This window comes from Lagopus leucura, unplaced genomic scaffold, assembly GCF_019238085.1.
Source record: "Lagopus leucura isolate 7727_CA_CO unplaced genomic scaffold, USGS_WTPT01 Super-Scaffold_100002, whole genome shotgun sequence".
Taxonomy (NCBI): Eukaryota; Metazoa; Chordata; class Aves; order Galliformes; family Phasianidae; genus Lagopus; species Lagopus leucura.
The window spans coordinates 47,874,945-47,900,598 of NW_024962263.1; the positions used below are offsets into that span (position 1 = coordinate 47,874,945).

The following is a 25,654-nucleotide window of genomic DNA, read 5'->3' on the forward strand; positions in this document are numbered from 1 at the left end:
TATTCAACAGTAAAATTCGTATCTCCAAGTCAAGTTCTCCAAGTATTTTGAGATCACATCTTTTTAAACTTCTGGATGCTGTTCTGTGAGCAGAAGGTTATTTCTTTATTAAGAATTACTACTAATAATTATAATAATAGTAACAACAATAAAACAAGTTTTTTTCACTATATATTTTGTGTCATTCATGCTATAAAACTACAAAAGCATATGGTCTCATTTTGTTTTATGGTTGCTTGAACTGTTTTGTTTTGAATGGTACGCAAAAGAGTTGAGTTCTTCAGCAATTTTGATTTCATTACTTTGTACTGCTGCTACTGACCCATGGAGACATTTAATAATTGTTAAAAATTCCACTTTCTTGGTTAAAATAATTTACTATATTTTCAGGCATTGTACAGTAGTAGAGGCACCTACTGATTTATGGGAGTTGAACCATGCTAATGTATAAGTATTGGTCCCACTGGCTTCACTCAGTCTCCAGAAGCACTTAAAGGACTCTAGCTGTTTGAATAACTGCAGTCATTATGCTTTGCTTACGTAGATATGAACTTTAGTAAGCGGGGGATATGGACTTTTTCTCTTTTTCTTCTTTGCATGGTCTGCCTAAAAGCCAACAAAATTCTAGTCCATTATGTTGCAAAATGTTTCTTGGAAGCTGCAAGAAATTGATGGTATTTCCTTCCTTATTATGCTCTTTGATTAATGAAAAATATCAGAGATGTCAGAAAGTCTGGGCTTAATTCTGCGGAAGATGCTTATGCAACTAAGCTCATATAGTTCATATGAGTTGATGTATGTGTACGCTGTGTACTCTCAGATTCTCATCTTCTCCCATCAAGAGAGAACTATGACTTCTTTCTTCTTATTTCTGGCATTCCTCATCACTGAAACTACACTGCATGGAAGCTTGTATTTTCCCTGATCGTATCACATAGTGAAGTTGAAAATTGGCTCAGAATCACAGAATGGCTAGGGTTGGAAGGGACCTCAAGGATCATGAATCTCCAAACCCCTGCCATATGCAGGGCCACCAACCTCCCCATTTAATACTAGATCAAGCTGCCCCATCCAATCTGGCCTTGAGCACCTGAAGGGATGGGGCATGGCTGGAGCACTCTATCTGAACATTAAAAGGCCTGAATAGACCTCAGATATTCTTCATTCTTAGAAGCATCAAGAGGATTTTCTAGAACCAAATTTCATTGTCTTACACATATGAGAGCTCAGTTCATTCTTTAATGTCTGTGGGAAAATAATAAGTGAAAATTTCTAGTTTTATCTGCAGTTCTCTCAAATTTATTTAAACATTCATCCAGAAATTTAAAAAAGAAAGGAGAAGAGCAATGCATTATATTTCATTTTTTTCATTTGTTTATTTGTTTGTTTATTCTCATCATTTTGAGTGGGATTTTTTAAAAAAATCTAGAGCTGACTAGGAACTCATTTACCAGATAAAATAGTTCAGATCCAATCTAAAGTGAAATGTACGTTTTCAAGAGCATTTTGTAGGATTTGTAAGGAGAAGAGGATGGGTATACATTTGTAAATATAGTCCATTTCCACCTTCATTTCTTCCTTTTTCCCTTTTATCTCCAGTCTTCTTTTTCATCTCCCAAAGCACTGATTATTGAAATAATCCATGGACTTGTACCACATATAGATTTTCAGTTGCTAAGTGCTGGAAATTAACCATCTATGCTATGCAGTTTTTAAATGGCTTCTGCCTTCTGGGGGTCCTGGGGGTGATTTTTTATGTGACTCTGATAAAGAAATACTGCACAGAATGACTGATGGACAAAGAAGCATGCTAATCAATAGAAAATATTAGTAATAATGATCAATAAAAGTGTCCTGAAAATTGGTGTACAATAGGGATATGAAATGTTACTGATTCTACTAGTGTTACCAGATCAGCTTCAGAGTCATCTACTGATGTTAGCTTTACCACTTGGCAGAAATCAGTTAAGTAGTCTTAACGTTTGAAATTATTAGATTTTTTCTGAAAACATAATCACATTTTCTACTCACCTGGCCGTGTAACACACTCATACAAAAAGGGCGATATTGTTGTATTTGAGTTCTGTGGAAGATAGAAGCAGAGCTTTAAAGACCATCCATAGCTACTTAATCTGTAGCCCAAATCTTGGCCAAATTTCAGCAATTACAGTACTCACTAAAATAAGTACTCATATTCATGTAATGACAGATGAATGCCCAGTTACACTGCAGCAAGACACATTTTCTGCAACAACAAGCAGCCTAAAAAGAACTGTAAAAAAGTAGCTGATACAGGACCTCGACTAAGCCCAAGTGAGTGAGTTATTTGTTCATCAATGGAATTTCAATGGAGTTTTCCAAAGGCCTGCTTTCTGCTTTCACCCCACAGGCTGATGCCTTAGAACAGGAGATTTTAAAGCAGATGACTCAAACAGCTTTTGAAAAGATGGGGAGATGTCACATTTACTTTTATGTCCTATTTCAAAATTTTAAGTTGAAGATGTGAATTTAATTTGGTTTGGTTCTTCCCTTCAATTTTTGAGTAATTCAAAATAAAGAAGCCAACTGCAGCAAAGAATCAACCAACACATAAAGGCCTTTGGGGGATGTTTGGTTTGCAAATGAAGAAGACAAAATGAAATAGAGATTTTCCTATGTTCTTGAAAGGTTTCCTTTGTCAGAAAATCAATTTCTGTTCCTTAACCATTTCTCTTTGTAGAAGAATTATTTGCCTGACCTTTGCAGCCAGTATCTGACCTCTTTGTCTTATTTAAATATGTGTGTGAACATGTATATTCACTGCTCAAACTAGCAGACTGGTACACTTTTTCTCATCTTTGTGCTAGATGAAGATGCCAATGATTTTCCTCACCCTACTATGACCACTGTGAATGTGTATACACATACATTCCGGCTAAGTTCTTTGTTTCTAGAATTGTTTAAACAAGAAATAAATACATAAAAATATTTATGGATTAGAAAGTTTACATAAGTAGATGGAAGATTCACATGGTTTATGTGTTATTTTTCATCTCCCCCATCAATTCATTTGCATTTCATTGGCAAACTTAGCCAAAAACATTTCAAAAAGATGAATATTCAAATTTAAATGATCTGCCTTGTTTATTTTCTATGATTTTTATATTCTTTCCACAAGCATCTGCTACTAGCACCAGTCATAAGTATGAATGAACAAAAAACTGACAAGCTTCTTGAGAATGTTTCTTCTATTTTAGTAAGGAAAGTGAATGCTGCATCGTGATTTTTACTTAGTTAATCCTGTTATTTCCTACAGTGATTCATCATGACTGGTCAAAATTAAATCAAACAGGAGAAACAAATGCCAGTTAGGTCTCACTTAATCACATACTAATGTAATGATAGATGCAGGGATTTTTCTCTGCATGACCTTTGTTGTTTTTATTGTTTTTTTTTTTTGTTTGTTTGTTTTTTATTTGCTCCTTAGCCCAGTATCTACATTTACTTAAACATCATAAAAATCTGGAACACAAATTTAGCATTCTTGTTTTAAAGTGTTACTATTAGAAAGGTGGAAAATTTCCGTGTATGAGCAGCAGTGAAGTTCTAAAACATGGTAGTCATGTTTTTCAAAAAGTAGCCCATTCAGCCTGGAAAAGAGCCACAAGGATATAGCTGCTTTGTTTACCACTTATAAAGCTTATAGTGACCTCATGTAGAGCTGAGTCTGTTCAACACTGAAGAAGACAGATCTTTCCCGATTCTCACATATGTGAATGATTTCATAAATCTTGAAATCATTGGCATTTTTTTTCAATGAAATTATTCTTAGAAATTCAAAAACTGATATTCCTATGAAAAATTTTATTTTATTTTATCCATTTGTTTATTTATTTGTTTATTTATTTGTTTATTTATTTATTTTTGCCTGAAACTTCCATTTGCATATTTGGTCATTTTAGTATTACGATCATTTCATTACTGACCTAGGTTTCCTTGGCTTTATGGTTGGAATAGGTAATTTTAGAGGTCTTTTCCAACCTTAATGATAGCATGATTGTACGATTCCACTAAGTAATTTTCAATTTCTACAATTATTGTCCTTTCCCTTCCCAACTCCCAGAATTTATTAATACTTAAGAATAATACTAGTATAGTAAATTTAATAAAAATATATTTTTAATTTTAACTGAAATTTTCACTTTCAAAGCTTTCTTAAGAAGTAAACACCTAAAAGCAGTAAAAACTACAAAAATATATCTGAATATGTGAAGACTGGTACATTGGAAAGGCTTTCCAGAAACAGGAAAGAAATAATTATTCTGAGTTGTTTTATAGGCGTAAATGTGGTTTGCATGAGCTACAAGTAGTGCTGATAAAATCAGACTTGCTCTTTTCAGGTGTTGGATCAAATAAAGATAACTTGAAAACAGAAGCAAAATACATGCACAGACAAAAAAAAAGCTTGCATTTTTTCCCACAGCTATTTTTTTCCCCAGATCCCTGCCTTTTACTCCTGGCTGATCACACTACATCTAATTTCTAAATTAGTCATAACTTCTCAATTCTAAAATTTGCATATGCAATACACTATTTCCAGAAATGTGAAAGACTGTTTAGTCAAGGAAAAAAAAAAAAAAGGAAAGAAAAAAGAAAAAATTCTTGCTTCTCTTTAGAAGTTTAGAATGTTACTTATTGTTGGAGGCACTGAACAAAATGTGCTAGAGGAGGTTTGGGTTGGATATTAGGAAAAAATTCTTCTCAGATGGAGTGGTGAGACACTGGAACAGGCTGCCCAGGGAGGTGGTGAAGTTTTCAGCCTTGATGATTCTCTATTCTATAATATTCACGGTGATAAAGTTGCTAAGTTTCACAGGTGTTTTGAGTATTTATTTCCTTTACGATTACTTGAATTTAAATTTCTTATAGTGTAACTGATCAGATTCTATAACTTCATACATCTGCCATAGCAGTTTTCAGATTGAGTGGGATTTTCCTAATTTCTTTTCAAATAAAATTTGAAACTTACCTTCTTGGTGGCTTTGGTTTGTAAGATGAAATTGGGAAAGTACACTACAAAGGAGTTTGTAAATAGAGGTAACAAAAATAAAATCTCATCATTGTCATCACAGAAAATCTGAAAATGTCCTGAATGTATGTACATACACTTATGTTTTTAGTTTAGTATTCTGACAATTTAGAAGGCTAATACAATTAAATGTGCAGGAAAATAGATATGTATCCACAATTTTAGCTCAACTTACAGAATCTATTTGCTCAAAGGTATTGATCCTTAAAAGTAGACAGATGAGTCAGAACTTGTTATAGCACCAGGGGATTCAAACGTGTTCTCCACATTCCCAAACTCTTCCATAGTCTGTATTTGCATATCAGGAAGTTGAGAGAGTTTTGAGGAAAATAGGATTGTTGCTATGTTCCTCCAAGATGTGAAGGTGTTATCTTCCACCACATGAAGGTCCCATCACCAGGCAAGGCTTAATCTGTAATGAAGGGGCAAGTCAGGGCTGGATGCTATGCTGAAAGGACAGCTGAGGGTCTAGAGGTATATAAATGTCTTCACTCTCAGTGCAGTGACTGAGGAGCTATGAGGCAGTTCTGAAAGTAACTCAATGAAAAGGGAAGTGATTAGAGAGCTAAAAATGTTAGATTTTTTTTCCTAATTGGGACTTACTGATAAATATGGCACTAGGTTAACAAATTAGCTATCTCCTATACAGTGGCTTTCCTTTTCAGTCACACATTGAAATTCTAATTATTCCAGAGCCCATGTAGAGTTCTTCAGAAGGGGACTTCCTGATCTTGTCCTTATGATTCTATGATTCTATGATTCCTTTATTTTCTGAGTTCACCTGATTGATTTGTCAAGAGGATAAACAGTATCTCAAATTAATTCAAGTGTAAGTTTGAATCTGCTAGGAAAAACAACAAAAGAAAAACAAAACAAACAAAAAGAAACCTTTGTTTGTTTGTTTCTTTGAATTTTCCTTTCCTCACATTTTTTATTACATATTTCTCCCTCTGAATATTGTTAACAACATATTTTACCTAAGTCATATTTCTCTATATATTTGCAAAAAGCTATTCCACTGACTTTTGTAAAATTAGAAAATTACCATAGAAACTGTTCTGTGTTTTAAAAAAAGATATCATTACACCAAGGAGAATGTAAAAATAATGCCTGTTTTCCAAAACAGGAAAACATACAGCTCTAGTCTATTATTGGCTGCCAATAGATCAATGGATCCAATGTCTGGATAGAGATCAGAAATGAGTGGTATCCCAGAGGGATCAGTGCTGTGGTTGATACTCTATAATAACTTCATCAGTGACATTGACAATGGGGTTGAGTACACCCTCAGCAAGTTTGCTGATGATACCAAGCTGTGGGGTCCAGTTGACACACCGGAGGGACAGGATGCCATCCAGAGGGACCTAGACAGGCTTAAGCAGTGGGCCCAGGTGAACCTCATGAAGTTCAACAAATCCAAATGCACCTGGGTTGAGGCAAGCCTCACTACTCATGCAGCTGGGGGTTGAAAGGATTGAGTGCAGTCCTACCAAAAATAATCTGGGGATACTGGTGGATGGGAAGCTGGATGTGAACCAGCAGTTCACAGCCCAGAAAGCCAACTGTATTTTGGGCTTCATCAAAAGAAGAGTGGCCAGCAGGTTGAGGGAGGTGATCCTGCACTTCTACTCTGCGCTGGTGAGACCTCAGCCAGAGTACTGCATCCAAATGTAGAGTCCTCAGTACTGGAGAGACAAGGACCTGTTGGAGCACATCCAGAGAATGGCCACACAAGTAATCTTCTCTTACAAGTCTGAAAGACCTGGGGATGTTCAGCCTGGAGAAGAGAAGGCTGCAGTGTGAACTGATAGCGGCCTTTCAATATCTAAAGGGGAGCTACGGGAAAGAAGGGGACAGAATCTTTAGCAGAGTCTGTGATGACAGAACACAAGGAAATGGCTTCAAGCTTAGAGAGTAGATTTAGATGGATATAAGGAAAAAGCCTTTTACAGTGAGGGTGGTGAGTTACTAGAGCAAGTTGCCAAGTGATGTGGTTGATGCCCCATCCCTGGAGACTTTCAAGGCAATGCTGGATCAGGTCCCGGGCAACATGTTATTACAAGCTCATTTCAGGGGAGTTGGACTAGATGACCTTCCAGTTCTAAGGATTCTTTGATTCTGTAATCATTTATTTAGTTAATATCTTATTCCCATTAAGTAGGGAATAAAATATTAACTCGTAGTCCTTCTCGGTAGCCTCATTTAGTTTATGTAATAGGGAATAACAGCAGCTTCTGATTGTAAACAGTGAATTTTAAATAATAGCACAGGGTTTTGCTCTGAGTTCTTTTTTCTCTTTCCTCCTAGGATGACAGTGCTATCACATTACTTTCTTCAAAAAAGTTCTTTGTTCTCAAAAGAGAATGCAGTATTTTGAAAGAGAGACCATTCAGGTGGAAAAAAAAAAAAAACCTCATAAATACATATCTGTAGGAACATTGGATATTTTTGATATTTAGTTTCTGTTTAGTTCAGTAGAAGTTAATGGAATTGAATTGGAAGAACTCAGAACCTTAGAACAGTTCTATTTCACTGGCCAGAACCATATCCTTTATATTTGACACTCTCACTTGCGTCCACTTCAGGGTCTCAAAACCATAAGTACTCCAATTTGAGCACTCAGTACACGTAGGTATATTATTCTGATTGTGCACAACGGGAAGCCAGAGTGCATCTGATTTGAAAATACAGCATTTAAAGTCAGGGTGAGCATTTAACATATTAAAACATTATCAGCTCTGTGATCTTTTCTGCACTAGTGGCACAACAATTATTTTTGGAGAAACAGCATGAGATGTCATAAACACAGGATTATGACTTCCCTCAGCTAAAGGAAAAGCTGATTTGTAAGGGAGAAAGCTATTCTAATACTAACATCTTTAATAATAGCAAGGGGAATAAAGAACATTGCTGTCTAAGGAAATTGCTCTTTATATGCTCAGGGTTTTTTTTTTTTTCATTTTAAATGCACTCAGTATGAAAGGCTTCTTTAAAGAAAATTGAAGGAATTGTGTCTTTTTTTTTTTTTTTTTTTTTTTAATCAGTTCAGTTTTAAGGAATTCTTCTTGGTTTTCCTCTTCAAGGAGATTTTAGGCAAAATGTGAGGTAATTGGTTTTAAAACCAACACCAAAGATCGTAATCATAATATGTTTGGGATAACGTAAAACTGATATATTCACTGATATATTGACAACAATTGTACACATTGGTAATTTTTACTTTTTATTTTTTTTTTTAGTTCATTTTGTCATTTTTTTAAAAAAATTCAAGCACTTAGCTTGTTATTCCAAACCTAATTCCTTCAGTTACTCAGTATTTATTACAGTTAGTAAGTACAGGAATGCACGAAAAAGAATTAGTCACAGTAGGCACTGCAGGCACAGGATTGGAAGAGAATCTTATCTGCTCCACTGATTGATGAGGTGTGCACTCTCATGCCTTCCCACACACCACTGGCCTCAGATTATGTCTATGCTAATACCACTACAGCAAAGGCAAAATGGACATTGTCAGCACTAAATAAGGGGAGAAGAGTGACACAGCTGAATTACTGCAATATTAATTAGGGGTGAGAACAAAACACATTCATCTTATTATTTTATCTGTTTATGATGAGTACTAAGTCTTCCTATCTTTCTTCACTCAGTTATCAGTAAATGGGCTGATTCCTTGAATAACTTTTAAGGGAATAGGTCTCACAGAAAGATTTATTCAAGTGTGTAAAGGGGAGAAGAATTTGTCTGAGAGACAATAGGCTAATATGGCCGAAGAGGTAGAAGTGTTTGCCTTTACACTGAGAAAGAAGAAAACAGGGGTGGCATATAAAGAAAGATGAGAAGATGGAATGTTTACTTGTTATAAGATCAATGTTCATAAGCAACACTTCGAGATGTAGTGAATGCTGAATGTGACAGGAGAAGTAGCTTGGTACAAATCAAACGTGGGAAAAGTCTCAGAGATACGGTTATAGACTGTGGAATAGCATATTGAACAGATTCAATCCTTCAGTCATTTAAAAGCCAGACTAACAAAAACATTATGCATATTATGTATATGCATGATACATGTATGAAAATACATTAGAAGATAAAAATATATTATTTAATGCAACTGAATTTAAAAATATAAATAATCATTTAATATAAATTCTGAATGTAAACTCATTTTATATGTCTTATAAAATTCCAGAACAGAGCTTATTTATATTCAGTAGTCAAAATGGGAATCTAGATGTACCCCTACCTCATTGAAATCTATTCATCAGTGTTCAAAAGGTGTCAGTATTTGTGATTATGGTTCTGCGAAGTGCTGAGAAGGCACCATATATCAGCTCGTTTTGATCAGTGGTTATATTGCCTTCAGTTATAAACTGCAGCAGTTCTTTTTCCATCTGCAGGAAAGAACTTTCCGTGAAGCAGCTGTTATTGTAAGATTTCCATCTGAATTGTTGCTGCTCCCATTTTAGCACGCAGCCTTTGGATAACATTTAAATAATCAATCTTTTCCTTGCTTATCCAAACCAAACCTAATGTGTTGAGATTTGTCCTTCACTGCTGATACGAATTTATTTTATTAGTCACATCAGTTAATTTTAATTATCATCATTATTCAGTTATAACCTCATGTCTGACAATAGGAAGGATATCAGTGCCTATTCAACCCCTTATCCAAAAGTAGGAAGGTTACTGAGTGAGATTTATTTTAGGAAAAGAGCAGATGAAAGGCAATATCTGGTGTAGTAACATATTGCTAGCTGTGCACTGCTATGTAGGTATTAAGACAAACATGCAATGTCTGGGGTCCAAATTATGATATTACTTTCCTGTTTATCTTTGTGAATTCCATTAATAATATGTATCTTTATCGAACTTTAACAAAAAAGACAAGGTGGTTTTATTTTTATTTATTTATTTATTTATTGGGGTCTCCTTTCTAGTACTTCTGAAATTTCACTCAAACCACTTGATTAAAAAAGATTTACTGAGGACAAGCTTTCTCCATGGGAGCACAATGAAAGAATCGAACAAACCAATTTCACTCTAATTTGAGAATGCACTGGTAATACCTCTCTGCTGAACCTGATCTGTCTCACCTTGTATCCCACTGTGTAAGGAATGGGGAAATAATGTGTTTGAGCACATGTCTAAAGGGCTTGAATGGCAGAGGATTGAAACCTATCCTGGTAACGGAGCTTTATAAAAGCCTCTATGGTCTTTGAACCTGGCTCTTCTCCAAAACAGGGGGGCACTGTTGTATCTTGTTTGTCATTTCTGCAAGTTAAATAAAAAAGAAATTAGACTCCAAAGTAGGTCCTTCCCAGAACACCTTTGAAAATTGCCAAAGCATACTTACAGGGGAAAGCAAGGGAAAAAATTGGAGGCCAAAGGGTTTTTTTTTCAAATATACTGCAGAGCTCCTGGTAGAAGAGAGCAGCTGAGCTACAATGAGGCATGACAGAGCAGTCATTAGGAAGGAGGATGTTCAAATAGTCAGTGTCAGAGGTAAATAAATTACAGCATGTAGGATCATATGAGAAGAATTTCTCTTCCAATTTTGAATTACTAGCAAACAAGTTTTCAAATGATGGTGCGTCTTGATGTACATAAAACACACAAATTTGTGTGAAAAAGAGTGGAAAATCCAGCCTAAGTATGTACATGGAGGAGGCTATAAATCTTCTACCATTTCATTTTTACTTCAGAGAGTTTTTGAGCAGCTAAAAAGGGAAACCATCCAAGGCATTGCACACTGTAACTGTGGTTTTCGCTCTGCTAAGTACTGAAGTTACAGTCCTGCTAGCACTAAATCCATAGGAATAAACTGTGTTCTGAGGCTGATCTTGCAGGATACAGACCTTAACCAACTCACCATGCAAAACAAGAGAATCACAGCATGTCTTTTGTGCCCACGGCTCTTTCTCCTACTTTACAGATGCTTCCCTTACTTCAGGAATTTTTCTTTTCAGGTATTTTCCAGTTGCAGACTTGGATCAAAAGAGGCTTCTTAGTATTTTTAGGCAGCAAAGCAAAGCAAACTGATTAATGTAAGGGTCTAGGAAGTGGGAAGCTATCAACAGAACCATGCCCTTGTGTAAACAAAACAGAATGCTAAATCCTCGATTACTTTGGAGGAGGTGGAGCACATGCAATAGTCAGTCATCTCCAGACTATCTCAATTACTTCTTAAAAGAAGCTTTTCTTCATCCTGTTCTTTTCTTCTCGCTTGAATAAACTAATAAGTTTACGTGATCAGATTATATGATCAGTTATTATTTAAGCACCCTATTAATTGATTATGACAACTTCAAGAAATAAAATTTGGTAATTTTAGCAAAAATAGAAAAAAAAGCCTATTTTTTTTAAGTTTAAAGATCTGAGATATCTGAAGTGAAAATTTTGTCTAGAATTTTGCCATAATTTTTTAATTTTAAAAGCCTGAAGGCAAAATAAGGGGATTAATCATTTCATTTTTGGGTCAAAGGTAAAAGAGAATTTATTTTGTCCTTTTCCTTCCCAAAACTAAGGAAAAAAAAATATTCAGAAAACTCCAGTGCAGCTCTATCCAGTGCAAAAGAAATCACAAATTGAATGTCCCCTCATGTGACAAAAGACAGAATATTATACCTGCTACCAATAAATTTGTCCTTTATTACAAATGAAGCTTGATTGTATAATATCATATTAACTTTCTTTCTTTTGTCATATTTGCATTAATTGCAGAGCCATGAGTGTGGTGCCAATTACTACAAAAATATCTGTGAATTGCTGACTCATAGCAGTGATTCAGGGGACTATGCTAATGTCGAATTTCTTTGAGTGCAAAAATCAAATAAAGATTGACATTTTGTTCCCCCCTCCCTTTTTAGATGCAAGTACATTAGTATATTATCCACTTTTCATCTGACTCATAAAAATCATGTTTCAAGTCATAATGTTGTACTCTTTGTGACAGAGGCAAGGTTATTTTCTACAGGGCTCTGTGAACAAAATTCATGAGCAAATCCTTAACTCGACAGAGCTTGCCTGCTGCTGCATTTTTGTTACCATTTGGCAGTTCTGACCTTTTTAATCAGAGTCACTAATTTTCATGAAAATTAGTGGGGATCTGAGCACAGTCCCCATTTCTGAAGTCGTGCATGAAATTTTACTACATCATTGACTTAGGAGCCTACAAGACATTTTGTACAGCACTGAAGAAAATATCATTACAGAAGGAGACTAAGAGTGGGATGAGGGGGTAGTAAATAAGGTGAGGAAGGAGTCTGGCACAGAGACAGCACATGAAGTTTCCATCCCATATTTTTCTGCTAGTTGTATCATTATCCTAGCTTAATAGCACTATCTATTTTTGTTCTTGATTTTAATTATGAGGTGGGGATCAGGTGGCTGGGGTCTGAATAGTGTGAAGAACATAATGTAGGCTGCCACTTTTCTCCTCTTTTCCTCCATTTTTGTTTCCTATGTAGCCATTAGAATAAGACAAGTCACTGAAGAAATACATGCTCACAAAGGAAACACAGGGCAGGAATTAAGATCAGTTATTCTGATTTTTCCATATTTTTTTCCTGATTTTTCCCATTCCTTCTGTTTCCATAGTCATTTTCATCTTTTCAAAACTGATGCAAAATTGCTATCAGGGCCAAACAGTATCAATTCACATCTGCCCTGCACTCACTGAACAAGGTGGAAGGTACTGGAGGATCAGGGCCCTAATCTCTTTATCCTAGTCAATTCATGATGTGCCTTGGACAAATTGCCAAGACACGGCCCACTCCTACTGAGCCTGCAGAGGTCTAGGCCATGCTGTGAATGGAACATATGGCCCTTCTGACAGCACTTACACTGTAATCAAGTCTCAGCATGACAGAAAGATATCTCTTAGATCCATTTTATATCAGCTTCAGTTCGACAATTCCTGTTTGTTACTCTGTCTTTTATAAACTTGGAAGGATTTTCATCTCAATAAGCAGGATGCACATCCCTATGTGCTATGTTCTGAAGCATGCTACATTCACAGCAAGGCTGTGCAAGTGTGGTGAAGGAAGCTGTCAGGCCTCAGCTTTCTGCAAACGCAGTATAATTTGAAACAGTACCAGCCCTTCTCCATGTTGAGGAGTCCCCGGGTCAGACAAAAACGACAGCAACGCTTGTGATCAGATGAAGGTCACAAAGCAGCATACAAAACAAGAGCTCAGAAATGAGCAAGCCGAGTGAAAGTCCTTAGGTCAGAGATGCCTTTCCCGGCTGTTGGGAGAGGAGGTATTCAGTGTTTAGCTTTACATACGGATACACTGAACTGATAACTGATTACCATTGAAGGCTCTCCAAAACTTTTTGGGAGCCTTTAGGACAACTATCCATTCAGAAGGATGAATATATTTTCCTCACTGAGCCACCTTTTGGCACCTGGCCATTAAACTGACCTGCCTCCTGTCCACATGAAGGCTCTAAAATTCATGGGTGTACAACATTTTGACTTGCCTGAGCCACACTAAGTGGAGAGGAATTGTTCTGGGCTGAAGTTTTAGTTGTTGTTAAGCCATAGGTATCTGCCTGGGGGGGCCTGGCTGGGCTGCTTGATGGGGAAGAACTGTTACCATGATGGCATTACAGCAGGAGTGCAGCTAATTACTAGCTGTCATGGGTCACATGCAACCCATAGGCCACAGGATTTACATGCTTGCTCTAAATGTTGCAGCTCAAGATCAAGGACAGTTTTTGTGATGTTTCCTTTGGGTGACAACCTGAAGCAGATAGGACAAAGATCCCAGTTTTCTGCTTAAATCAGAGATAACCATAATGAAATACCAGAGTGGATGTGGGCAAACTATACTTCCAGGCCAGCTGGATATCCAGTCTAAACTACCACCAGTTATTTCAGGATGATGCAACTTTGTACTATCTTTTGTTGTTGGCTGCGATTAAAACCAAACCCACAAATAGTGTTTCCTTCCTAGTTCTACTCAAATCTTCACTGACAGCTTTGTTTTCCAAAGTGCTCCTGAGAATTTCAAAAGCTGAAAGAATTGATGCACTATCCAAACATAATATGATAATGATAACGTGTAAGCAGATAAGGCTATCAAATCAATAGAATAAACTATCCACTGTAAGATATTTTTTGTCATTGATTCTACTTTACAAGGCAATCTGAATAGGAAAATATAATATTTGTAGGAAAATAAAGGGATCAGAAAGGAAAAGGTAATACAGAGAAGAAACAAAACAGTGGCAGGAATTCAGAGGATAAAACAAAAGAGAAAGATACAGAGGAACAGTCCACACTAATGCCATATGGCTGACAAATCTAAATGCAGTCTTACCTGCGTGGAGCTCTTTATCTACACATTCAAGCCAGACAGGACAAATTAGTCAAGTATGAGTATATTTAGAAAAAGTGTAGGTGTCTGAGAAAATAGTTTGGAGTGAGGAGCTCAGATTGAATTTCTTGTTTCTGCAAGTACTTATACCTACTTTAGAAGGAGTACATTTGGAGTACTAACCCTAAGTAGGGCCTCGCAACAGAGATGGTTCAATTAGAGTATTTTTCTGAGCACAGCTTAGTGACCTATGATGCAAAAGGTGGACGTGAGATGTTCTGTATGCCAAAGGATGCTTGCTGAACCCTGGTCTTGAGACAGAAACAGCAGGCACTGAAAGAGGCCAAGGAAAGATCACAACGGACAAGGGAAGATCACAAGAAACTGCCCCACAGCTTCTATGGTCACATGCCATAATGGAAAATAAGAGTGATTCTTGCACACTGATGTCTCACGTAAGTGGTGCACATTTTGATCACATTGAATAGACATGATGATCTGCGTCACTAGTGCTTCTGGACTCAGCTGGTTCCTTTGTTCACTCGCATAATATGGCATTATGCAGAGGGTGAATGTTTAGGACTGATTCATGATTCTCATGTAGCTTTTCTATCTATCTGTCTTAGCTTTATGGTGACCCTAACAAAGATTACCCTGTCACTCCAGGGGAAAGAGCAAGTGGATAAAGCTACACTTCTGTGCAAAACTGGAACAGACATTAATCTATATTTTTTGTAGTGATCACAAATGACAGAACTGACCTTTCATGAACTGCAGTTATGGGTAGGTCTGCAGAGCCTAAAATTGTATTGGACAGCATGTCTGCTCAAGCTAATAATTCTGCTGGTACTTGTCAGAGGACATGTCACTCTTGCTCTTGTATACTGTGAACATAAACTTTGGTCTGGGGAAATGTAATGATTCTCAGAGCCAAATTCATCAAGCTTCACCAATGTAAGTTGAGTGCTTGTGAATTTTGAGCTGTTGAGTTGTTTAGGGACAGTGCTTTCTGGGTGAAAATGCTGTGATATGGAGTCTAGAAGACTAACTGCAGTGAAGAGTGATCTCTGTCGTACTCACTGGCAAATAAATTTACAGAACAGCTTTTACAAACCGCAGGCCTGCTCCAAAAGTGATATCTTCTTTTTTATTATGTTGGTCTACAACATGAGAAGTGGATGTTAGTGGTACTGCAGTAAAGGGAGAATCTTTCTGTCAATATTTTGCTTCATTTTGTTGCTGTGTGACAGATGGCAGCAGAGGGACAGTCTGACAAAATGGTGTCTGATGTGGAAGTGTGTCTGAAGCAAAGGTATGTCACTGAATTTCTCTATATGGAAAAATGGCACCCACTGACATTCACTGACACTTGTGAAGGTTTGTGGAAACCAACCAGTGGATATGAGCACAGCGAGGTGGTAGGTGATGCATTTCAGCAGCATCGTAGTAGCTGTGAAACAGTGGATCATCTGCAGTGGTACACGTTTTGATGAGCATGGCATGCAGGCTCTTGTTCATCACTGACAAGAATGCATAATGGTGATAACTGTGCTGAAAAAAAAGTGTTTTGTAGCTGAGAATTTGCTTTATCAAATTTGTATCTGTTGTATTTTCCACAAAAACAGAAAGGAGGCATTACTCTCAGAGTGATCTATATTCCTGCTTAAGAATGTAACTATATGCGTCTTTGCACAATGTAAAAGAAATTGCAGAGGAAATGTAGATCACCAGGAAATGATGGAAGGAAATCATTTACAGAATTTCATTTTTTTTTTTTTTTTTCTGCTGGATAGTGAGTTTTTGCTCGTGAATTATTCTCATTATCCATGATGAAGCAGCACCCTAAAATGGTCTAATATTGAGAAGAAAATGTATATCTCAGTGGAGATTTTCCTTGCAATCTTTGAAATTACCTTCAGCTTTGTGAGGGTTATATATGATAGGCTTAAAGAAACTGGAATCCACTCTTTGAATGATCTCTAAGAGATACGATAATTCACAGTTAAAGTTGGAGCAGACATCGTTATGGTTTGCCTGTCTTCATCTGCTGGCTGAACTGCATTACAACTCTCCAATTTTGAAGAAACTTGGTTGAGTTTAGAGAAAACAATGAAGAGCAAGATGTTTAGAGTCTGGATTCCTATTTTTACTTCAGATAATTACCTAGAATGTTAAGCCAAAAATCCTTCACTTGATTTAGTTAAGAAATCTTTTTCTTATCTCTCACCATTCTATGACAGACAAAAATGTCACAGGTTTTTGCTGATTTATAGATTATCTCCTGCACCCATCAGCAAGATAATTTTTTCCAAACAGTACATCTGGATGCCAAAAACAATCTCATTCTACATAATGAGGACATATCATGTAAGTCTCAATACCATTGCCATATCTGTTTTTGATCACATGATGAATTATTTATTTTACTAATATAATCAAACAAATGAAAAACAGACTCAAGATATTTATATTTCCTAGTTAAAAATGTGGCTTGGTTAATGTTCTCAACACTGCTGCACCTGTCAGTGTTGCGAAAAGTCTCTTCCCCAGATTGGCATCACTATGTTAGCAGAATCCCTATCAAAGATGTAGCTCTGCCAAGGTAAATTTGTTTTTGCTGGCTTTGCTTATAATGTTCAGAAGGCCAGTTGGGAAAAAACAAACAAGCAAGAGCTAGCTGCTGTTGGATGACATATTTTTTTCTGCAGCTAGATGAATGTAGATGAGCCTTTGAAAGAAAACTTAGGGGAAAAAAAAAAAAGGTGAATGACTGTGTTTTCTCTATGAAAAGGGAAGTAACACTCCCATCTACTCTAATTCAGCAAAAAATTTCCAGTGCTTCTAAGAGATCATGAGTTCCAAAAAATTGAATTAGTAAGGCTTCCAGTTATCACATGGAATATTTTTCTGTATTACATAATTTAAAACTTCTGTTTTCATTAAACAGTCCTAAAAAATGCTCCCTCAGAAAGACAAATATCTTTACTTTGCTACATATTGCAGAATAACAGATGATAATCAGTTTGACTGGACATCAGTGTTCTGGAATACTTGATTGCAGCTTCTCTGTTAATTCCTTTTGACTATACTGCTTTTCTCTGCACTTATACCTTGGGTAAGATTTCCATTTGTGAATTTCACTCCTAACCATTCCACTCACAAATAGTTACATTCTTTTAGAAAAGCTATATGGGCTACGCAGACCAAGGGAACCATGGTGAAGAATTGAGTTGCCTGCAAGAGGTAATGAAGTCCTCCTTTCTCTGGTTGTCCTCCATAACTCCATTCACTAATGAAACCCCTTATTTTTGTCCTAAATTTGTAAAATAATTTATTGTGCATGCAAAATTGTGCTGTGCCTTGGAGTTAAAAATTCCACCTACTTTTACCAGATATTTTACCAGCTAATTTAGTCATGGTTTCAGTAGCTTGATATCAGCAAAATCAACTAGATTTATTTTTATATTTCTAATACATTTTTACAGGAAAAGAAGTAGAGCATTGCATTAAGTAGGAGTTTTATTTTTGTAACACTTTTTTCCTCTCATTATCAATTCAGTGGTTAAATTTACATGCAGAGGTGTTGATTCTCTGAAAAGCAATTCATCTTCCTTGAGTTTAGCTGTCACAAATAAAATAAATGCCCCAGGAATTGTTACTATTTTAGACTGGATGTGCACACTTTATGGACTGATGTGCTAATTTTCATTAGTTTGGATGAAAACAGATAGCTTGGCTTGTAGCCTCAGTAGTTAAGAGCCAGGTGATTTTAAGATGAAGAGAAGACAAAGTCTGTGGTATCATACTTAGGTAAGCACGGTCATCTTGTGGTGTTATTTTGCTTATTTTGCTCAACATGGGTTGAAAGCAGAATGTAATACTGAAATATTTCAGAAGAAAATTCTGCTTTTTAGGTGATTGATCTAATCCCTGTGAAATCCATATTTGAAGTGGCACTGAGAAAATATTTTTTTTTAATTATGAATACTTTCAAGATCAGCTGAAATTGCTGACAAAGTATAATGAAGTCACTCTAAAAATATTCATGAAAAAAAAGTTGGTGTTGTGAAATATTGCAGAGCAGTTTGAATCACTAACATTTTATTTTGACAATTTCAACCTGTTGCAATTTGATTTCATAGAAATATTTTAGCATGTCTACCTCAAGTTACATTTTGAACTGAGAAATGTTGACCAGAAAATTGGAACCATTTTTTGAAGAAGAAAACAACATGTTGTATTTTAATATATATTTGTCACTAGAAATGATGCTCAATTGGAAGTGACTGTATTTTTTCAGATGAAAAATGTTAAAAAATTCCCAATTTCTTCTATTACCTACTCCTTCTACTATGAAAAAGCCATAGGCAGTCACTAGGAAGAATGGCCTGCCTGGCTAACTGATAAATATTCTGACAGATTCTTTTAAGTCAAAATCAGCCAAGAGGAAGTCTTACTTTTCCTCCTGAGCTGGTCTTTGTGGTACCATCTGTAAGTGAAGTTAAAAAAATGCAGCAAATGGAGATAGAGTTCCTTCACTGCTTGGGCACATTACCCTTTCTGCATCATCTGAAAGTTGTCACTGCACTGTCTGACAGCACCATCTGGTTCAGAATACAATATTTCAGATATGGCCATTTCTACACCTAAATGTGCTTCCACCATATATAACTTAAGTGCTTTTTGCTTTTGTGCTATAACTTCTGAAATTGTAATGCCGATGCTATATCTTCAAATCATCCAAAAAAGCCAGAATATTTAAACAGAAGCAATGAATAATGCACATCAGAAACAGAGAAAAGCAAACAAAAAAAAGTCTATGGGAATCTCCTCATCTGCCATGAAAGGCAGAAGGATACACGATATGCACTGCTCTCATTTTTAGAAAGGTTCGAATAATCTTTGCCAGCTGTGGAGAACTCTCAGGAGCTCTTCCAACAGTAGCAGGTCATTTATAGCATCACTAGCTCATACCATCCAACCTGCCCACCTTTAATGTATCAACCAGGAATGATCTACAGAATGTAAAGATCTCTACAAGTACAGTCTTCTGAGAATCATAATCACTGGCTATATGGCATTAGTACTGAATTAGAATTGCAGAGCCTGTTTCATACTGGGCCAATCTTATCTAATTAATTAGGAAAAAATATTTAGTACTCATAACTGTATTTCTTCCATTAGCAGGTGGAGAAACTACTCTTGGAGATGAAAGGAAAGATTCAGTGGAACACTCAAACTATCTTACACCACTCTCTGACAAAAAGCATCCATAAATCTGTTTTTATATGGCGGTTGCAACAAACTTCTGACTGCTTTGTCTCATTAGAGTTGCTGAAAGAAATTGGAATTTGTCCCTAGCCTGGCAAACTAGGCCCTCTACCTGTAAATTATTAAACCTTATGTGTGTCAGGTGTGCTCAGAAAAGAATAAGCCAGAGAATAGAGAGAAATAGAGGTTGCATCACTAGATGCAGAAACCAGAAAAAAGATCAGATGAGAACAATCATATTTTGGTTTGCTTCAGCTTTATTTGCTTATTAAGAAACATGGAACACTGCAACTGTCAATGAAAGGTCATAGCAATACAGGGAAAAACAGGCTCTGTGCACACACTGATGAGTGAAATGTAGCACTTTACAGACTGATGTGGGTATTGTTTTTTGAAAAAATATTTAATGATGGAGAGTTGTGCTCAGTCGGAAGACATCATTTTTTTCATCATACTGGAAATAGGAGGATATGCTCCACAGAACTAACAGAAAAAGTTAATATGATGCAAACTTATGTGAGTAAATACTGGTTCTGATGGCAGAGTGGACTGCTCAGCAGCAGTGAGTTTTCCAGAGTGCTACTGTGTCTTAATGGCTCCACCTAAAATAACAAACCCTTGACAAGTGTCATTTGCTAACCTGAGTTGTAAGAGCCTCAGCCCACTCTTGATCTCTTAGGCACATCAAATTGACCCTGGCACCTCCGTGTGTCACAGAACGTGCACAGCTTTCCCTCGGGTTTTACTTGAAGCAATTTTAGGCAATCAAATCCTGACTTGCCTGGGCTCTGTGTTACACCTTTGGCTGCATTTTTGCAGGCTAACTGAACAAATACTTCAGAACATAGCATGTCAGGAGAAAAAATAGGAATCAAACAATTAAGCAAAAATAGAGGTAGTTAAATGTAAAATATCTGAATATCTCTAGTTTCTGAGTAAAATGAAACAAATACTGCAGGCATCAATTGGATTATGTGCATAGAAAAATGAAGGGCCATGAGTGTGATTACTTTGTAGTGGAAGTCTGAACAAAGATGTGCCTTTACATTGTTACCCTAAAGGTTCTCCATAACAATGACAGTCATCTGCAAAAATATGAGTCTCTACAGCATAATATCACAGATTTAGCCATTAAATGCCATTGGGAGCAATGCTGCTACTCCTAGGAAAAGTGCCATTACTGAACATCGATAAAACAATAAAAATCTCAATTTATCTTCTACAAGGTGTTACTTAGCAATCAGTTTCTTTTCTGCTTCAAAATCTGGAATAAATGAAGAACAGCTGGAGGATAGAATGCAGGCACTGACTGGCCTGAAGCTCTGGGCAAGAGGCATGGCAGAGACAGCTTTTGGCCTCTCCAGTGGGCCGTGTTATCTGGCCTTCTTTTTGTCAGAAAACAGAGTGTTCATACTAGGTACCATTCACCACAATGCATCAGGTTGTCTGAAGTTACACAGCACAACCCAATTTCATTTACTGCAATTTCACATGCATTTTGTTTACTGAAACAATAAAAACAAGACAAACTTCCACCATTATAACATTTTCACTGACACAACAAATGCAGAAATATGCCTTTAATATACCAGCATGCAATGATTTGTAACAGTATGTGAGCACATAAACGATGACTGACCAGTGGCAGAGTGATCTCTAGCAGCATGATTCATTCCAGACATTAAATCCTTATAGCTCTCCTGCATCCTCAATTCAAAACCCCATGCTTTTCACATTGCTCACTAGACCCCGAGAATAGCATGATCATTTCGGAAGTTCAGTCTTGCCTACAGGCAAGAACTTGTCCCGTCATAGCAGAAACAAAAGTAGCACAGCAGGATCTTCACTATTAGGGACAGTGGCAGGAATTGTCCTCTTGAAACAACAGTTCTCTTATGTGTGAGCTTAGGTGTCGTTATTTTGTTTTTATAAATATCACTCTCAACTGTCTCTGTATCAACCTAGATACATAATGAGCATAATAATTCTTGGCAGATAATGAGAAGTGAAGTTCCAGAAAAATATTCACTGTTTGGAAATGTTTTACATTGTCAATGTCAGTAAAAGGGAATAAGAATATAAAACCACACTGATATTTCGCAAATTAACATTTGATTACTGTAGCTCCTCTAATAAATGTATAATTAGAAGGGATACCTTGAGTACTAGGACAACCCCTGCTGCTTGGGCAAAGATTTGAGCCTCTTTGGCAGTACTATTCTTCCTACACTCCTCCGATAATTATCTCCCTTAGTAAGCTTTTTTGCTTACTAAGACAAATATCCCAGTCCAGATAAAGGTGTTACAATGGACTAGAATGTGACTATATGTGAAGTCTGATAAAATATATCAATGTAGAGATAAAACATTTATTTACAGACAGAACTGTGTCTATCTGTGATGCAGCAACCAAATCAATTTGTCAACAAATTAAATGTACACTGCTGGCATCTGGCTTCTAGAAACTGGCTATTTTATAAATATAGAGATAGATAAATTAGCTAGATTAAATAGATAGATATAGTATGCTTGGGCTGAATAGCTATGAACCCTAAAGGGATTTATCTTATAAATTCTTGTGTAGTAGATTACTTTGTACTCAAGGCTTATAGCTATCAAGGCTTTAAATCATAGATTTATTGGCTTGCATGAAAGATGACACATGAATCATTCTGTACTATAAAGAAAAACATGATAACTGTTTGTTCATTTTTTAATTTGTTATATGAGGAAAAACCCTTCATTCTCTTGTTTTGATTCAGTAGCGAATTACAAAATGGCAAAGAGGTAAAAAGATCTTTAGTCTTTGGCATTAAATAGGCTTTAAGGTCTTCCTGACGAACAATTAGTACCCGCAGGCTACAAGCTATGAGCTGCCTCAGTGGGATTCTTGTGCACTCATTTGCTATACTACACTCAAGCAGAGTAATGCTTGCATTGCTTAAATACAGTAAATGCTCAGCAGGCACTGGGGAAGAAGGCATGGGAAGAGCTGATCTGAACCCAGCCTTAGAAAAATAGAATATTAGAGGAGTCAGGTCAGAAACCAAAGTATTATTTATTGCAATAGCCCATGTGCTGTTTGACGCAATTACTTTCATGAATTTGGAGGTGCTGGAATTCTAAACCAAAGATGAGTAGGGAAAAGGACAGTTTTGGAGCAGTAATAACAGAAAAGGACAGTTTTGGAGCAGTAATAACAAAGCACAGATGTGAATTCCTCACAGTCAGTGCTTCAGAATGTTTGTTTAATGCTGAAGAACATTTGATATTCATTTCTTCCTCATTCTGCTTGTTGTACACATAGGTCTTGCAGGTTTTGGCCTTGTGTACTCTATGTATTGTGATGGGGTGTTGTGAGTCTTAGGTGATGCAGAATGTATTGCTGAGGACCTGTGTGAATGAGGACTTGTTTGCCTGAGAGGACAGAGGAGGATGTACGATGTCCTCAGGTTATGTCTCCCAGCTCTCTACTCCTGTGCACTATATCTAAACCTTGTTGAATCTGCCCGGTTGGTACATACACACAGCTCCTGCATGTTCCACTGTAGTGTAGACAAGTTTTTCTCTGAACCTGTGTTTATAACTTAACCACCTCAGGTGTGTTGATCCTGATTTTATTTTGTACTTACCCAGACAGAAACAATGCTCAAGGAAGTTTCTCATCTGTGGGATGCAGTAATTCACCCAGTTCAGTGCTTTTGCAGCCATCAGATAACACTTTACATTAAAACACCTCTCTGTTATACAGCCATAATTAGCTGGAACAGCTGGGAAACAATATGCAGATAGTGTTTAGCCTACTGTTTAGATTCTACAAAACTGCCCTGTAAAATTATTTTTTATTATTTAGTCAATATTTGCAAGCAAGATTATCTCTTTCCTTGAAAGATACTTCATTCATTCTTTCTTCCATTAGTCTCAGATGAAAAACATGCCAATGATATAATAAATAATTCATTGCTTACATTAAACTTATTATTTCTGTCCAAATTATGTACCTATACCTTAACTCCATATATAGGATCCTAATTTTCAGAATAAGATAGTTCTGTTAAAGAACTATCCCACAAAACTGAAAATACATAATGAATACAGTGAGCTACCACTCATTACTGAAAGTTTGTCATGGAGTTTGCAAGACATATATATGAAAAAATACACTAAAATTATTGTCCAGATGAAAATAAAAACCAAAACATCCTACTGAAACTGCTTTGGTAATCTAGGAAACAGAACTAGTTACACAAAATGCATTTGTCAAGGCTACTGAGGCTGACTGCCTCTAAAATATCACTATGTAGCTTTACATCTTGTCCAAAAGACAATAAACTAACTTCTGATCTCTTTTATCCCCATGTTAGCATGGAGTTGTTATCTAAACATGGTAATGATGTTGCTAAAGGCAGTTTTCATAAGCTTTGAGAGTACCCAGTTATTGTCTTGGTTATGATCTTAAGTGGCTACGATAAGCAAACTGAAAGATAACATCTTCAAGATTCAGTGAGATTAAATATAATTAAAAGTGCTGTTAACACTGGAAATGAGAAACATGAATACTAAATTTTCAGTGTTGCAAACTTCAGCTAATTCAATGAAATTGATGGAACTGATTTTGCTTTTCTCTCTTGCTCAAGTCTACTACCAGTATACACACAGTCTGTATGACCTAACAATTTTTAACCAAGGAGATTAGTCAGAGTATGCAGTAGAATAACCTGTTAGATGTACATAGGTTAGAAATGTGTTACTATTGAAGGAACACATTTTCAACAGTTCTCTGATATTTTTCCTCAATTTTAAAAGCATAAAAAATGTGCCACATAATACATCATATATTTTCTCTGTTCAGTTATCAAGACCTTAATATGTTACCTTTGTGTGTTTTTTCAAATTCATTTTAAAGATGGCATTGAAATTCACAGCTGTTTCAAAAGGAACATAGAATCCTGAAAGGACAGGTTTATAGAATTTTAAAATAAATTTCAAATGCTCAGCCTGTCATCATACCATCCATTGCAATGAGTATAAATAACATCCCTTTAATATATGAAGAACTGGGAAGGGGGAAAAGAAACAGATATTTGCATTGCAAGAAAACTCCAGGTGCTCCTTAGAGTTGTGTGGGACATACTCCAGTTGACAATATGGAAATTCTGTCACTCAGGCCAAAAAGCTTGTTGCTATGGGGACAAAATAGCAGCATCACTTGACAACTTGGTGTTTGTTAGAATTGGCAGAAACTTTGAGAGAGGGGCTGCTGGAGGATTTCATGTGGGTGTGTACTAGGGTCAGAGGGATGGTTAGGAGAAAAAAACACTGAGAAATTCCCTCAACCTTACAATCTCTCCTTCACATATATCCTTTTAAAATTATTATTTCTTTTTTTTTGTGCAGTATACCTTCTTAGTAGAAGAACAGGTTTTGAATCAAGAATGAAAGGAGGGCTTGTGTTCAGATACCAACTAGCAATGCATCAGTTCTAGGACACATATATATTGAACAGTAAGGAAATCATGCAAGAACTGGCAAAGAGATAAAGGTGCTGTAAAAGCCAGCATAATTTCTGGTTGTTTCCTCTGAGTAGTCATGTCATCTGTATCACAGATGAGATGATAGTTGGAATATTATAGTAACTGCAGCTCAATACGTAGAAAGAGATTAATTGAAATTAAAATTTAAAAACTGGTAGTAGTAATTATCAAGAACTGGGTTATAAAGGTGTAAGTACTAACAGTGTTTAGTTTGGCTGAATGTCAGATAAGATATGTCTCACTAGTTTGCTAATACTTCAGGAGTCTGAACATCAAAGCAGTTAAGAAAATACTTAGTCAAGTATTGGAAGAAATTGAGATGGAGCTGAGGAAAATAAAATTTAAATCAAATGCCAGGGAAAGAATCCTACTGATGAGTCCATAATGCTACAGAATGATCACAGTGTATTAGAAAGAGTATTCTTCACTTGGAATGTCCCAGCTGACATTGGACAACACAT

The 25,654-nt window shown here is 36.3% G+C and overlaps 1 long non-coding RNA gene across 1 annotated transcript in view; it reads right to left on the bottom strand.

Moving 5' to 3' along the window:
• Nucleotides 1–1,387: 1,387 nt before the first annotated feature.
• The window catches only part of LOC122179133, a 37,614-nt gene continuing 13,347 nt past the window's right edge, over nt 1,388–25,654 (bottom strand). Inside the window, exon 3 of the long non-coding RNA XR_006178547.1 lies at nt 1,388–5,480. This is a non-coding gene — a long non-coding RNA (uncharacterized LOC122179133). The remainder of the gene's footprint in view (nt 5,481–25,654) is intronic.